The sequence below is a fragment of the Mesoplodon bidens genome (assembly GCF_964165515.1).
Source record: "Mesoplodon bidens genome assembly, chromosome: 6".
NCBI classification, from domain to species: domain Eukaryota; kingdom Metazoa; phylum Chordata; class Mammalia; order Artiodactyla; family Ziphiidae; genus Mesoplodon; species Mesoplodon bidens.
In genome coordinates, this window is record NC_138162.1 from 92,948,726 (window position 1) to 92,964,483 (window position 15,758).

The window sequence follows — 15,758 nt, forward strand, 5'->3', positions numbered from 1 at the left end:
TTCCGGGAGCTTTGTGATGACACATGTATTGAGCATTGTGATGACAAAGGTCACGGAGCATGTGATGAGAAGACCATGGATAATTTTGATGACGAACGTCATTGGGCATTGTGATGACAAGTGTTATGGAACATTGTGATCACAAGGGTTTGGAGCATTGTGATGACAGAGGTCATGAAGCATTTTGATTTCATTGTGATGACAATAGGATGAAGCATTATGATGATGGGCGTGGTGCATTGTGATGACAGGGTTCATGGAGCATTGCGATGAAAAGGGGCATGGAACATTGTGATTACAGGGGTCTTGGAGCATTGTGATGACAAGGGCATGGAGCATTGTGATGAGAAGGACCTGGAGCATTTTGATGATATGCGTCATGGAGCTTTGTGATGACAAGGGCATGGAGTATTGTGATTACAGGGGTCTTGGAGCATTGTGATGACAAGGGTCATGGAGCCATGTGATGACAAGGCCATGGATCATTGTGGTGGCAGGTGTCATGGAGCATTGTTATGACAGGGGTAATGGAGCATTGTGATGACAGGTAAATGGATCATTGGTCTGAAAACTTTCACAGATTATTGTGATGAGATTCGGTATGGAGCATTCTGATGACAAAGGCACGGAACACTGTGATACATGGGTCATGGAGGATTGTAATGACAAGGGCATGGAGCATTGTGATGACAAGCGTCATGGAGCTTTCTGATGACAAGGGCATGGAGCATTGTGATGAGAAGGGCATCGTGCGTTGTGATGACAAGCATCATGGAGCGTTCTGATGACAAGGGCAAGGAGCAATGTGATGAGAGGGTTCATGGAGCTTTGTGATGACCAATATCATGGAGCATTTTGATGACGAGGTCGGGGTGCATTTTGATGAGAAGGGCATGGAGCATTTTGATGAGAAGGCCATGGAGGATACTGATGACATGCGTCATGGAGCTTTTTGATGACAATGTCATGGAGCATTTTGATTACAGGTGTCTTGGAGCACTGTGATGAAAAGGGCATGGATCATTGTGATGAAAATGGCATGGAGCCTTGTCATGACAGGGTTCAAGGAGCATAGTGATGAAAAGTGGCAGGGAGCATTGTGATGACAAGTGTATTGAGCATTGTGATGACAAAGGTCATGGAGCATTGTGATGAGAAGACCATGGATAATTGTAATGACGAGCATCATGGGGCGATGTGATAACAAGTGTTATGGAACATTGTGATCACAAGGGTTTGGAGCATTGTGAAGACAGAGGTCATGGAGCATTTTGATTTCATTGTGATGACAATAGCATGAAGCATTATGATGATGGGCATGGTGCATTGTGATGACAATATTCAAGGAGTTTTGAGATGAAAAAGGGCATGGAGCATTGGTCTGACAAGTTTCGTGGATTATTGTGATGTCAGTGGGCATGGCGCATTGTGATGACAAGCACATGGTACATTGTGATGACAAGGTCACGGAATATTGTGAAGACAGGTGTCAGGGAGCATTGTGATGCCATAGGTCATGTCCATTGTGATGACAATGGCATGAAGCATTGTGCTGCCATGTGTCATGGAGGATTGTGATGACAGAGGTAATGGAGCATTGTGATGACACGGGCTAGGACCATTGTGATGACAAGGGCCATTGAGAATTTTGATGACAAGGTCGTGAAGCATTGAGATTACAAACGCATAGAGCTTGCTATGACAGGGGTCAAGGAGCATTGTGATGACAAGAGCATGGAGAATTGTGAGGTCAAGAGCATGAAGCATTATGATGAGTAGTGTCATGGAACATTGTGATGAAAAGGACGTGGGGAATTTTGATGACAAAGGACCTATAGAATTGTGATGACCAGGGCATGGAGCATTGTGATGGAAAAATCGTGGAGCATTGTGATGAGAAGACCATGGATAATTGTTACGACGAGCGTCATGGAGCACTGTAATGACAAGGGACATGAAGCATTGTGAGGATTGGTGTCATGGAGCATTGTGATGACAGGGGTCATGGAGCATTCTGATGACAAGTCTCATGGAGCATTCTGATGACAAGCTTGTGGAGTATTGTGATGACAATGGCATGGAGCATTGTGATGAAAAGGGCATGGAGCATTGTGATGAAAAAGGCATGGAGACTTTTCATGATAGGTTTCAAGGAGCATTTTGACGACAAGTGTCAGGGAGCATTGTGATGACATGTGTATTGAGCATTGTGATGACAAAGTTCATGGAGCATTCTGATGACAGAGGTCAAGGATCATTTTGATTTCAAGGAGCATGGAGCATTGTGATGACAAAGGCTTGAAGTAATGTGATGCCAATGTTCATGGATGATTGTGAATGACAATGGTAAATAAGTACTGTGATGACAAGCACATGGAGCATTGTGATGACAAGTCATGTAGCATTTTGCTGACATAGGCATGGTGCATTGTGATGACAGGGTTCATGGAGCATTGAGAAGAAAAGCGGCATGGAGCTTTGTGATTACAGTGGTCTTGAAGCATTGTGATGACAAGGGCATGGAGCATTTTGATGAGAAAGCCATGGAGCATACTGATGACATGCGTCATGGAGCTTTGTGATGATAAGGGCATGGAGCATTGTGATAACAGGGGTCTTGGAGCATTGTGATGACAAAGGTCATGGATCCTTGTGGTGACAAGGCCGTGGAACATTGTGATGTCAGGGGTCATGGAGCATAAGTCTGAAATGTTTCATGGATTATTATGAGGAGCGTGGACATGGAGCATTGTGATGAAAAGGCCACGGAACACTGTGATACATGGGTCATGGAGGATTGTAATGCCAAAGCCGTGGAGTATTTTGATGAGAAAGACATCGAGCATTGTGATGACAAGCGTCATGGAGCATTGTGATGCCAAGGGTCATGGAGCTTTGTGATGACAAAGGTTATGGAGCATTTTGATGACAAGTGCGTTGTGCATTGTGATGAGAAGGGCGGGAAGCATTGTGATGACAGGATCAAGGAGCAATTTGATGAAAAGTGTCAAGGAATATTTTGATGACAGAGGTTATGGAACACTGTGATGTCAGGGGTCATGGAGAATTGTGAGGATAAGGGTAAGTAGCATTGTGATGACAGGGGTCATGGAACATGGTGATGACAGGGGTGAACGATTATTGTGATGACTAGTGATGGAGCCTTGTGATATCAGTAGTCAGAGAGCATTTTGATGAGAATTGAATGGAGCATTGTGATGACAAGTTTTATGGAGCATTGAGATGACAATGTTGTAGAGCATTGTATTGACAAGTGCATGGCTTATTGTGATGACATGGGTCATAGAGCATTTTGCTGACAAGTGTCATGGAGCATTGTGATGACAAGGGTCATGGAGCATTGTGCTGACAAAGGAATGGAGCTTTGTGATGACATGGGTCAAGGAGATTTGTGATGAAAAGTTCATGGAGAATTGTGGTGAGAATTGCCAAAGAGCCTTGTGATGACGAGGGCATGGACCACTGTGATGACAAAAGTCATGAAGCATTGTGATGACTGGAGTCAAGGAACATTGTGATGACAGCGGTCATGGAGCATTGTGATGACAAGGGCATGGAATATTGTGATGACAAGGTCATGGAGTATTGTGAAGACAGGTGTCAGGGAGGACTGTGATGACATATGTCATGCTCCATTGTGTTGACAATGGAATGGAGCATTGTGATGACAAGAGCTTCGAGCAATGTGATGAGAAGTCCATGGAGCCTTCTGATGACATGCGTCATGGAGCTTTGTGATGAAAAGCGCATGGAGCATTGTGAAATCAGGGGTCTTGGAGCATTCTGATGACAAGTGTCATGGAGCCTTGTGATGACAAGACCGTGGAACATTGTGATGGCAGGGATCATGGAGCATTGTTATGACAGGGGTAATGGAGCATTGTGATGATAAGGGCATGGAACATTGGTTTGAAATGTTTCATGGATTATTTTGATGAGAGTTTCCATGGAGCATTGTGATGAAAAGGGCATGGATCACTGTGATACATGTGTCAGGGAGGATTGTAATGACAAGGGCGTGGAGAATTGTGATGAGAAATGAATCGAGCATTTTGATGACAAGCGTCATTGAGCATTGTGATGACAATGGCATTGAGCAATGTGATGAGAGGGTTCATGGTGCATTGTGATGACAATAGCATGGAGCATTGTGATGCCAAGGATCAAGGAGCTTTGTGATGACAAAGGTCATGGAGCATTTTGATGACAATGGCGTGGTGCTTTGTGATGAGAAGGGCATGGAGCTTGCTATGACGGGGGTCATGGAGCATTGCAATGACAAGTGCACGGAAAATTGTGATGAGAAGAGCAAGTAACATTGTGATGAGAAATGTCATGTTGCCTTGTTATGAGGAGAACGTGGAGAAATGTGATGACAAGGGACTTGGTGCATTGTGATGAACAGAGAATGGATCATTGTGATGGCAAGACCGTGGAGCATAGTGATGAGAAGTCCATGGACTTTGAAAATGACGTGTGTCATGGAGCACTCTAATTAGAAGATCCATTGAGCATTGAATTTACAGGTGTCATGGAGCATTGGGATGACATGGGTCATGGAGCATTGTGATGACAAGTGTCCTGGAGCATTATGATGACAAGCTTGTGGAGTATTTGGATGACATTTGGATGGAGCACTGTGATAAAAAGGCATGGAGTCTTTTTATGAGAGTGTTCAAGGAGCATTCTGACGACAAATGTCAGGGAGCATTGTGATGACAAGTGCTAATAGCACTGTGATCAGAAGGCCATGGGGCATTCTGATAACATGCATCATGGAGCTTTGTGATGACAAGGGCATGGGACATTGTGATTACAGGGGTCTTGGAGTATTGTGATGAAAAGTGCATGGATCATTGTGATGAAAAAGGCTTGGAGCATTGTCATGACAGGGTTCAAGGAACAAACTGATGACAAGTGTCAGGCAACATTGTGATGACAAGTGTATTGAGCATTGTGATGACAAAGTTTATGGTGCGTTGAGATGAGAAGACTATTGATCATTTTGATGATGAGCGTCATTGGGCATTGTGATGACAAGTGTTATGGAACACTGTGATCACTAGGGTTTGGAGCATGATAATGACAGAGGTCTTGGAACATATTTATTTCATTGTGATGACAATAGCATGAAGCATTACGATGATGGGCATGGTGCATTGTGATGACAGGGTTCATGGAGCATTGAGATGAAAAGCGGCAAGGAACATGGTGATTATAGGGGTCTTGGAGCATTGTGATGAGAAGGCCATGGAGCATTATGATGAGAAGACCATGGAGCATACTGATGACATGCGTCATGGAGCTTTGTAATGACAAGGGTATGGGACATTGTGATTAAAGTGGTCTTGGAGTACTCTGATGAAAAGGGCATGGATCATTGTGATGAAAAAGACTTGGAGCCTTGTCATGACAGGGTTCAAGGAGCATACTGACGAAAAGTGGCAGGGAGCATTGTGATGACAGGTGTATTGAGCATTGTGATGACAAATGTCATGGAGCATTGTGATGAGAAGACCATGGATAAGTGTAATGACGAGCGTCATGGGGCGATGTGATAACAAGTGTTATGAAACATTGTGATCACAAGAGTTTGGAGCATTGTTAAGACAGAGGTCATGGAGCATTTTGATTTCATTGTGATGACAATAGCATGAAGCATTATGATGATGGGCATGGTGCATTGTGATGACAGGGTTCATGGTGTTTTGAGATGAAAAGGGGCATGGAGCATTGGTCTGACAAGTTTCCTGGATTATTGTGATGACAGTGCACATGGCGCATTGTGATGACAAGGGCATGGAACATTGAGATGACACGGTCACGGAGTATTGTGAAGACAGGTGTCAGGGAGCATTGTGATGCCATAGGTCATGGTCCATTGTGATGACAATGGCATGAAGCATTGTGCTGCCATGTGTCATGGAGGATTGTGATGACAGAGGTAATGGAGCATTGTGATGACACGGGCTAGGACCATTGTGATGACAAGGGCCATTGAGAATTTTGATGACAAGGTCGTGAAGCATTGAGATTACAAACGCATAGAGCTTGCTATGACAGGGGTCAAGGAGCATTGTGATGACAAGAGCATGGAGAATTGTGAGGTCAAGAGCATGAAGCATTATGATGAGTAGTGTCATGGAACATTGTGATGAAAAGGACGTGGGGAATTTTGATGACAAAGGACCTATAGAATTGTGATGACCAGGGCATGGAGCATTGTGATGGAAAAATCGTGGAGCATTGTGATGAGAAGACCATGGATAATTGTTACGACGAGCGTCATGGAGCACTGTAATGACAAGGGACATGAAGCATTGTGAGGATTGGTGTCATGGAGCATTGTGATGACAGGGGTCATGGAGCATTCTGATGACAAGTCTCATGGAGCATTCTGATGACAAGCTTGTGGAGTATTGTGATGACAATGGCATGGAGCATTGTGATGAAAAGGGCATGGAGCATTGTGATGAAAAAGGCATGGAGACTTTTCATGATAGGTTTCAAGGAGCATTTTGACGACAAGTGTCAGGGAGCATTGTGATGACATGTGTATTGAGCATTGTGATGACAAAGTTCATGGAGCATTCTGATGACAGAGGTCAAGGATCATTTTGATTTCAAGGAGCATGGAGCATTGTGATGACAAAGGCTTGAAGTAATGTGATGCCAATGTTCATGGATGATTGTGAATGACAATGGTAAATAAGTACTGTGATGACAAGCACATGGAGCATTGTGATGACAAGTCATGTAGCATTTTGCTGACATAGGCATGGTGCATTGTGATGACAGGGTTCATGGAGCATTGAGAAGAAAAGCGGCATGGAGCTTTGTGATTACAGTGGTCTTGAAGCATTGTGATGACAAGGGCATGGAGCATTTTGATGAGAAAGCCATGGAGCATACTGATGACATGCGTCATGGAGCTTTGTGATGATAAGGGCATGGAGCATTGTGATAACAGGGGTCTTGGAGCATTGTGATGACAAAGGTCATGGATCCTTGTGGTGACAAGGCCGTGGAACATTGTGATGTCAGGGGTCATGGAGCATAAGTCTGAAATGTTTCATGGATTATTATGAGGAGCGTGGACATGGAGCATTGTGATGAAAAGGCCACGGAACACTGTGATACATGGGTCATGGAGGATTGTAATGCCAAAGCCGTGGAGTATTTTGATGAGAAAGACATCGAGCATTGTGATGACAAGCGTCATGGAGCATTGTGATGCCAAGGGTCATGGAGCTTTGTGATGACAAAGGTTATGGAGCATTTTGATGACAAGTGCGTTGTGCATTGTGATGAGAAGGGCGGGAAGCATTGTGATGACAGGATCAAGGAGCAATTTGATGAAAAGTGTCAAGGAATATTTTGATGACAGAGGTTATGGAACACTGTGATGTCAGGGGTCATGGAGAATTGTGAGGATAAGGGTAAGTAGCATTGTGATGACAGGGGTCATGGAACATGGTGATGACAGGGGTGAACGATTATTGTGATGACTAGTGATGGAGCCTTGTGATATCAGTAGTCAGAGAGCATTTTGATGAGAATTGAATGGAGCATTGTGATGACAAGTTTTATGGAGCATTGAGATGACAATGTTGTAGAGCATTGTATTGACAAGTGCATGGCTTATTGTGATGACATGGGTCATAGAGCATTTTGCTGACAAGTGTCATGGAGCATTGTGATGACAAGGGTCATGGAGCATTGTGCTGACAAAGGAATGGAGCTTTGTGATGACATGGGTCAAGGAGATTTGTGATGAAAAGTTCATGGAGAATTGTGGTGAGAATTGCCAAAGAGCCTTGTGATGACGAGGGCATGGACCACTGTGATGACAAAAGTCATGAAGCATTGTGATGACTGGAGTCAAGGAACATTGTGATGACAGCGGTCATGGAGCATTGTGATGACAAGGGCATGGAATATTGTGATGACAAGGTCATGGAGTATTGTGAAGACAGGTGTCAGGGAGGACTGTGATGACATATGTCATGCTCCATTGTGTTGACAATGGAATGGAGCATTGTGATGACAAGAGCTTCGAGCAATGTGATGAGAAGTCCATGGAGCCTTCTGATGACATGCGTCATGGAGCTTTGTGATGAAAAGCGCATGGAGCATTGTGAAATCAGGGGTCTTGGAGCATTCTGATGACAAGTGTCATGGAGCCTTGTGATGACAAGACCGTGGAACATTGTGATGGCAGGGATCATGGAGCATTGTTATGACAGGGGTAATGGAGCATTGTGATGATAAGGGCATGGAACATTGGTTTGAAATGTTTCATGGATTATTTTGATGAGAGTTTCCATGGAGCATTGTGATGAAAAGGGCATGGATCACTGTGATACATGTGTCAGGGAGGATTGTAATGACAAGGGCGTGGAGAATTGTGATGAGAAATGAATCGAGCATTTTGATGACAAGCGTCATTGAGCATTGTGATGACAATGGCATTGAGCAATGTGATGAGAGGGTTCATGGTGCATTGTGATGACAATAGCATGGAGCATTGTGATGCCAAGGATCAAGGAGCTTTGTGATGACAAAGGTCATGGAGCATTTTGATGACAATGGCGTGGTGCTTTGTGATGAGAAGGGCATGGAGCTTGCTATGACGGGGGTCATGGAGCATTGCAATGACAAGTGCACGGAAAATTGTGATGAGAAGAGCAAGTAACATTGTGATGAGAAATGTCATGTTGCCTTGTTATGAGGAGAACGTGGAGAAATGTGATGACAAGGGACTTGGTGCATTGTGATGAACAGAGAATGGATCATTGTGATGGCAAGACCGTGGAGCATAGTGATGAGAAGTCCATGGACTTTGAAAATGACGTGTGTCATGGAGCACTCTAATTAGAAGATCCATTGAGCATTGAATTTACAGGTGTCATGGAGCATTGGGATGACATGGGTCATGGAGCATTGTGATGACAAGTGTCCTGGAGCATTATGATGACAAGCTTGTGGAGTATTTGGATGACATTTGGATGGAGCACTGTGATAAAAAGGCATGGAGTCTTTTTATGAGAGTGTTCAAGGAGCATTCTGACGACAAATGTCAGGGAGCATTGTGATGACAAGTGCTAATAGCACTGTGATCAGAAGGCCATGGGGCATTCTGATAACATGCATCATGGAGCTTTGTGATGACAAGGGCATGGGACATTGTGATTACAGGGGTCTTGGAGTATTGTGATGAAAAGTGCATGGATCATTGTGATGAAAAAGGCTTGGAGCATTGTCATGACAGGGTTCAAGGAACAAACTGATGACAAGTGTCAGGCAACATTGTGATGACAAGTGTATTGAGCATTGTGATGACAAAGTTTATGGTGCGTTGAGATGAGAAGACTATTGATCATTTTGATGATGAGCGTCATTGGGCATTGTGATGACAAGTGTTATGGAACACTGTGATCACTAGGGTTTGGAGCATGATAATGACAGAGGTCTTGGAACATATTTATTTCATTGTGATGACAATAGCATGAAGCATTACGATGATGGGCATGGTGCATTGTGATGACAGGGTTCATGGAGCATTGAGATGAAAAGCGGCAAGGAACATGGTGATTATAGGGGTCTTGGAGCATTGTGATGAGAAGGCCATGGAGCATTATGATGAGAAGACCATGGAGCATACTGATGACATGCGTCATGGAGCTTTGTAATGACAAGTGTATGGGACATTGTGATTAAAGTGGTCTTGGAGTACTCTGATGAAAAGGGCATGGATCATTGTGATGAAAAAGACTTGGAGCCTTGTCATGACAGGGTTCAAGGAGCATACTGACGAAAAGTGGCAGGGAGCATTGTGATGACAGGTGTATTGAGCATTGTGATGACAAATGTCATGGAGCATTGTGATGAGAAGACCATGGATAAGTGTAATGACGAGCGTCATGGGGCGATGTGATAACAAGTGTTATGAAACATTGTGATCACAAGAGTTTGGAGCATTGTTAAGACAGAGGTCATGGAGCATTTTGATTTCATTGTGATGACAATAGCATGAAGCATTATGATGATGGGCATGGTGCATTGTGATGACAGGGTTCATGGTGTTTTGAGATGAAAAGGGGCATGGAGCATTGGTCTGACAAGTTTCCTGGATTATTGTGATGACAGTGCACATGGCGCATTGTGATGACAAGGGCATGGAACATTGAGATGACACGGTCACGGAGTATTGTGAAGACAGGTGTCAGGGAGCATTGTGATGACATAGGTCATGGTCCATTGTGATGACAATGGCATGAAGCATTGTGATGCCATGTGTCATGGACGATTGTGATGACTAAGGTAATGGAGCATTGTGATGACCAGGGCCATTGAGAATTTTGATGACAAGTTTGTGAAGCATTGAGATTACAAGCACATGGAGCTTGCTATGACAGTAGTCATGGAGCATTGAGAAGAAAAGTGCATGGAGAATTGTGAGGTCAAGAGCATGAAACATTGTGATGAGTAGTGTCATGGAACACTGTGATGAAAAGGACGTGGGGAATTTTGATGACAAAGGACATGTAGCATTGTGATGACCACGGCATGGAACATTGTGATGGCAAAATCGTGGAGCATTGTGATGAGAAGGCCATGGATAATTGTAATGATGAGCATCATGGAACACTGTAATGACAAGGGGCATGAAGCATTGTGATGATAGGTGTCATGGAGCATTGTGATGACAGGGGTCATGGGACATTCTGATGACAAGCTTGTGGAGTATTGTGATGACAATGTCATGGAGCATTGTGATGAAAAGGGCATGGAGCATTGTGATGAAAAAGGCATGGAGACTTTTCATGATAGATTTCCAGGACCATTTTGACGACAAGTGTCAGGGAGCATTGTGATGACATGTGTATTGAGCATTGTGATGACAAAGTTCATGGAGCATTGTGATGACAAGTGCAAGGATTATTGTGATGAAAGGAATCATGCAGCGCTTTGATGACAAGTGTTATGGAAAATTGTGATCACAAGGTTTTGGAGCATTGTGATGACAGAGGTCATGGATCATTTTGATTTCAAGGAGCATGGAGCATTGTGATGACAAGGGCATGAAGTAATGTGATGCCAATGTTCATGGAGGATGGTGAATGACAATGGTAAAGAAGTATTGTGATGACAAGCGCATGGAGCATTGTGATGACAAGTCGTGTAGCATTTTGCTGACATAGGCATGAAGCATTGTGATGACAATGGTAATGGTACAGTGCGATGACAATTGTCAGAGAGCATTATGATTAGAGGGGTTATGGAACATTGTGATGACAAATGTCGTGGAATATTGTGTTGAGAAGTCCATGGATAATTGTGATGATGAGCGTCATGGGGCGTTGTGATGACAAGTGATATGGAACATTTTGATCACAAGGGTTTGGAACATTGTGATGACAGAGGTCATGGAGCATGTTGATTTAATTGTGATGACAATAGCATGAAGCATTATGATGATGGGCATGGTGCATTGTGATGACAGGGTTCATGGAACATTGAGATGACAAGGGCATGGAGCATTGTGATGAGAAAACCATGGAGCATACTGAAGACATGTGTCATGGAGCTTTGTGATGACAAGGGCATGGAGCATTGTGAATACAGGAGTCTTGGAGCACTGTGACGACAAGAGTCATGGGTAAATATTATGACAAGGCCATGGACTATTGTTATGCCAGGGGTCATGGAGCACTGTTATGACAGGGGAAATGGAGCATTGTGATGACAAGGGCATGGAACATTGGTCTGAAAAGTTTCATGGATTATTGTGATGAGAGTGGACATGGAGCCCTGTGATGACAAGGGCACGGAACACTGTGATACATGGGTCATGGAGCATTGTATAGAGAAGGGCATGAAGCATTGTAATGAGAAGTACATCAAGCATTGTAATGACAAGCGTCATGGAGCTTTGTGATGAAAAGGGCATGGAGCAATGTGATAAGAGGGTTCATGGAGCATTGTGATGACAATGGCATGGAGCATTGTGATGCCAAGGGTCATGGAGATTTGTGATGACAAAGGTCATGGAGCATTTTAATGACCGGTGTGTGGTGCACTGTGATGAGAGTGGAAGGGAGCATTGTGATGACAGGGTCATGGAGCAATTTGATGAAAAGTGTCATGGAATATTTTGATGACAAGTGTCATGGAACATTGTGATGTCAGGAGTGATGGAGCATTGTGATGATAAGGGCATGTAGCATTGTGATGACAGGGGTCATGGAGCTTTGTGATCACAAGGGCATGGAGCATTGTCATTACAGGGGTCTTGGAGCATTGTGATGAAAAGGGCATGGATCATTGTGATGAAATAACAAGGAGCCTTGTCATGACAGGGTTCAAGGAGCATACTGACGACAAGTGTCAGGGAACATTGTGATGACAAGTTTATTGAGCATTGTGATGAAAAAGTTTATGGAGCATTGTGATGAGCGGACCATGGAGCCTTGTGATGAGAATTATCATGGAGCATTCTCACTAAAAGAGGCCTGGGGCATTGTGATTACTGGCGTCTTGGAGCATTGTGATGACAAGTGCTAATAGCATTGTGATGAGAAGGCCATAGAGCATTCTGATAACATGCATCATGGAGCTTTATGATGAAAAGGGCATGGAACATTGTGATTACAGGGCTCTTTGAGTACTGTGATGAAAAGGGCATGGATCATTGTGATGAAAAAGGCATGGAGCCTTGTCATGACAGGGATCAAGGAGCATACTGACGACAAGTGTCAGGCAACATTGTGATGACAAGTGTTTTGAGCATTGTGATGACAAAGTTTATGGAGCAGTGTGATGAGAAGACCATGGAGCATACTGATGACATGCCTCATGGAGCTTTATGATGACAAGGGCATGGAGCATTGTGATTACAGTGGTCTTGGAGCATTGTGATGACAAGGGTCATGGAGCCTTGTGATGACAAGGCCGTGGAACATTGTGATGTCAGGGGTCATGGAGCATAAGTCTGAAATGTTTCATGGATTATTATGATGAGATTGTGCATGGAGCATTGTGATGAATAGGCCATGGAACACTGTGATACATGGGTCATGGATGATTGTAAAGACAAAGCCACGGAGTATTTTGATGAGAAAGGCATCGAGCATTGTGATGACAAGCGTCATGTAGCATTGTGATGCCAAGGGTCTTGGAGCTTTGTGATGACAAAGGTTATGGAGCATTTTTATGACAAGGGCGTTGTGCATTGTGATGAGAAGGGCAGGAAGCATTGTGATGACAGGATCAAGGATCAATTTGATGAAAAGTGTCAAGGAATATTTTGATGACAGAGGTTATGGAACATTGCGATGTCAGGGGTCATGGAGCATTGTGAGGATAAGGGCATGTAGCATTGTGATGACAGGGGTCATGGAACATTATGATGACAGGGGTGAGGGATTATTGTGATGACTAGTGATGGAACCTTGTGATATCAGTTGTCAGAGAGCATTCTGATGAGAAGTGAATGGAGCATTATGATGACAAGTTTTATGGAGCACTGTGATGACAATGTTGTAGAGCATTGTGTTGACAAGCTCATGGCTTATTGTGATGACATGGGTCATGGAGCATTTTGCTGACATGGGCATGGGGCATTGTGATGGCAAGGGTCATGGAGCATTGTGCTGACAAAGGAATGGAGCATTGTGATGACATGGGTCAAGGAGCTTTGTGATGAAAAGTTCATGGAGCATTGTGGTGACAAATGTCACAGAGCCTTGTGGTGACGAGGGCATGGACCATTGTGATGACAAAAGTCATGAAGCATTGTGATGACTGGAGTCACAGAACATTGTGATGACAACAATCATGGAGCATTGTGATGACAAGGGCATGGAGTATTGTGATGACAAGTTCATGGAGTATTGTGAATACATGTGTCAGGGAGCATTGTGATGACATATGTCATGCTCCATTGTGATGACAATGGAATGGAGCATTGTGATGCCAAGTGTCATGGAGGATTGTGATGACTAAGGTTATGGAGCATTGTGATGACACGGTCTTCGAGAAATGGGATGAGAAGGTCATGGAGCCTTTTGATGACATGTGTCATGGAGCTTTGTGATGAAAAGGGCATGGAGCATTGTGATTACAGGGTTCTTGGAGCTTTGTGATGACAAGTGTCATGGACCCTTGTGATGACAAGACAGTGGAACATTGTGATGGCAGGGATCATGGAGCATTGTTATGATAGCGGTAATGGAGCATTGTGAAGACAAGGACATGGATCATTGGTCTGAAATGTTTCATGGATTATTTTGATGTGAGTGGGCATGGAGTATTTTGATGACAAGGACACGGATCACTGTGATACATGAGTCAGGGAGGATTGTAATGACAAGGGCGTGGAGAATGGTGATGAGAAGTGAATCGAGCATTTTGATGACAAGCGTCATGGAGCATTGTGATGACAACGGCATTGAGCAATGTGATGAGAGGGTTCATGGAGCATTGTAATGACAATAGCATGGAGCATTGTGATGACAAGTGTCATGGAGCATTGTGATGACAAGCTTGTGGAGTATTGTGATGACATTTGGATGGAGCATTGTGATGAAAAAGGCATGGAGACTTTTTATAAGAGTGTTCAAGGAGCATTCTGATGACAAATGTCAGGGAGCATTGTGATGACAAGTGTATTGAGCATTGTGATGACAATGGTCATGGAGCATTGTGATGACAATGGCATGGAGTATTGTGATGACAGGCATCATGGAGCGTTGTGATGACAGGTGTTATGTATGGAACATTGTGATCACAAGCATTTAGAACATTGTGATGAAAGTGGTCATGGATCATTTTGATTTCAAGGAGCATGGAGCATTGTGATGCCAAGATCATGAAGCAATGTGATCCCAAGGTTCATGGAGGATTGTGATGACAAGCGCATGCAGCTTTGTGGTGACAAGGTCTTGTAGCATTTTGCTTAAAAAGGCATGGTGACTTGTGATTACAGGAGTCTTGGAGTATTGTGATGAAAAGGGCATGGATCATTGTGATGAAAAAGTCATGGAACATTGTCTTGACATGGTTCAAGTGCATACTGATGGCAAGTGCCAGGGAGCATTTTGATGACAAGTGTATTGTGCATTGTGATGACAAAGGTCATGGAGCATTGTGATGACAAGGGCATGGAGCATTGGGATGACAAGTGTTATGGAACATTGTGATCACAAGGGTTTGGATCATTTTGATGACAGAGTTCATGGATCATTTTGATTTCAAGGAGCACGGAGCATTGTGATGACAAGGGCATGAAGCAATGTGATCCCAAGATTCATGGAGGATTGTGATGACAAGTGCTTGGAGCATGGTGATGACAAGGTCATGTAGCATTTTGCTGAAAAAGGCATGAAGCATTGTGATGACAAGGGTCACGGATCACTGTGATGACAAGCGTCATGGAGTATTGTGATTACGTGGGTCATGGAGCACTGGGATGACAAGGGAATGGATCATTGTGATGACAACGGTCATGGAGCATTTTAATGACAAGAGTCACTGATCATTTTGTTTTCAGGGGTCATGGTGCATTGTGATGACAGGGTTCATAGATCACTGAGATGAAAACGGGCATGGAGCATTGTGATTTCAGGGGTCTTGGAGCATTGTGATGACAAGGGCATGGAGCATTGTGATGAGAATACCATGGAGCATTCTGATGACATGCGTCATGGAGTTTTGTGATGACAAAGGCATGGAGC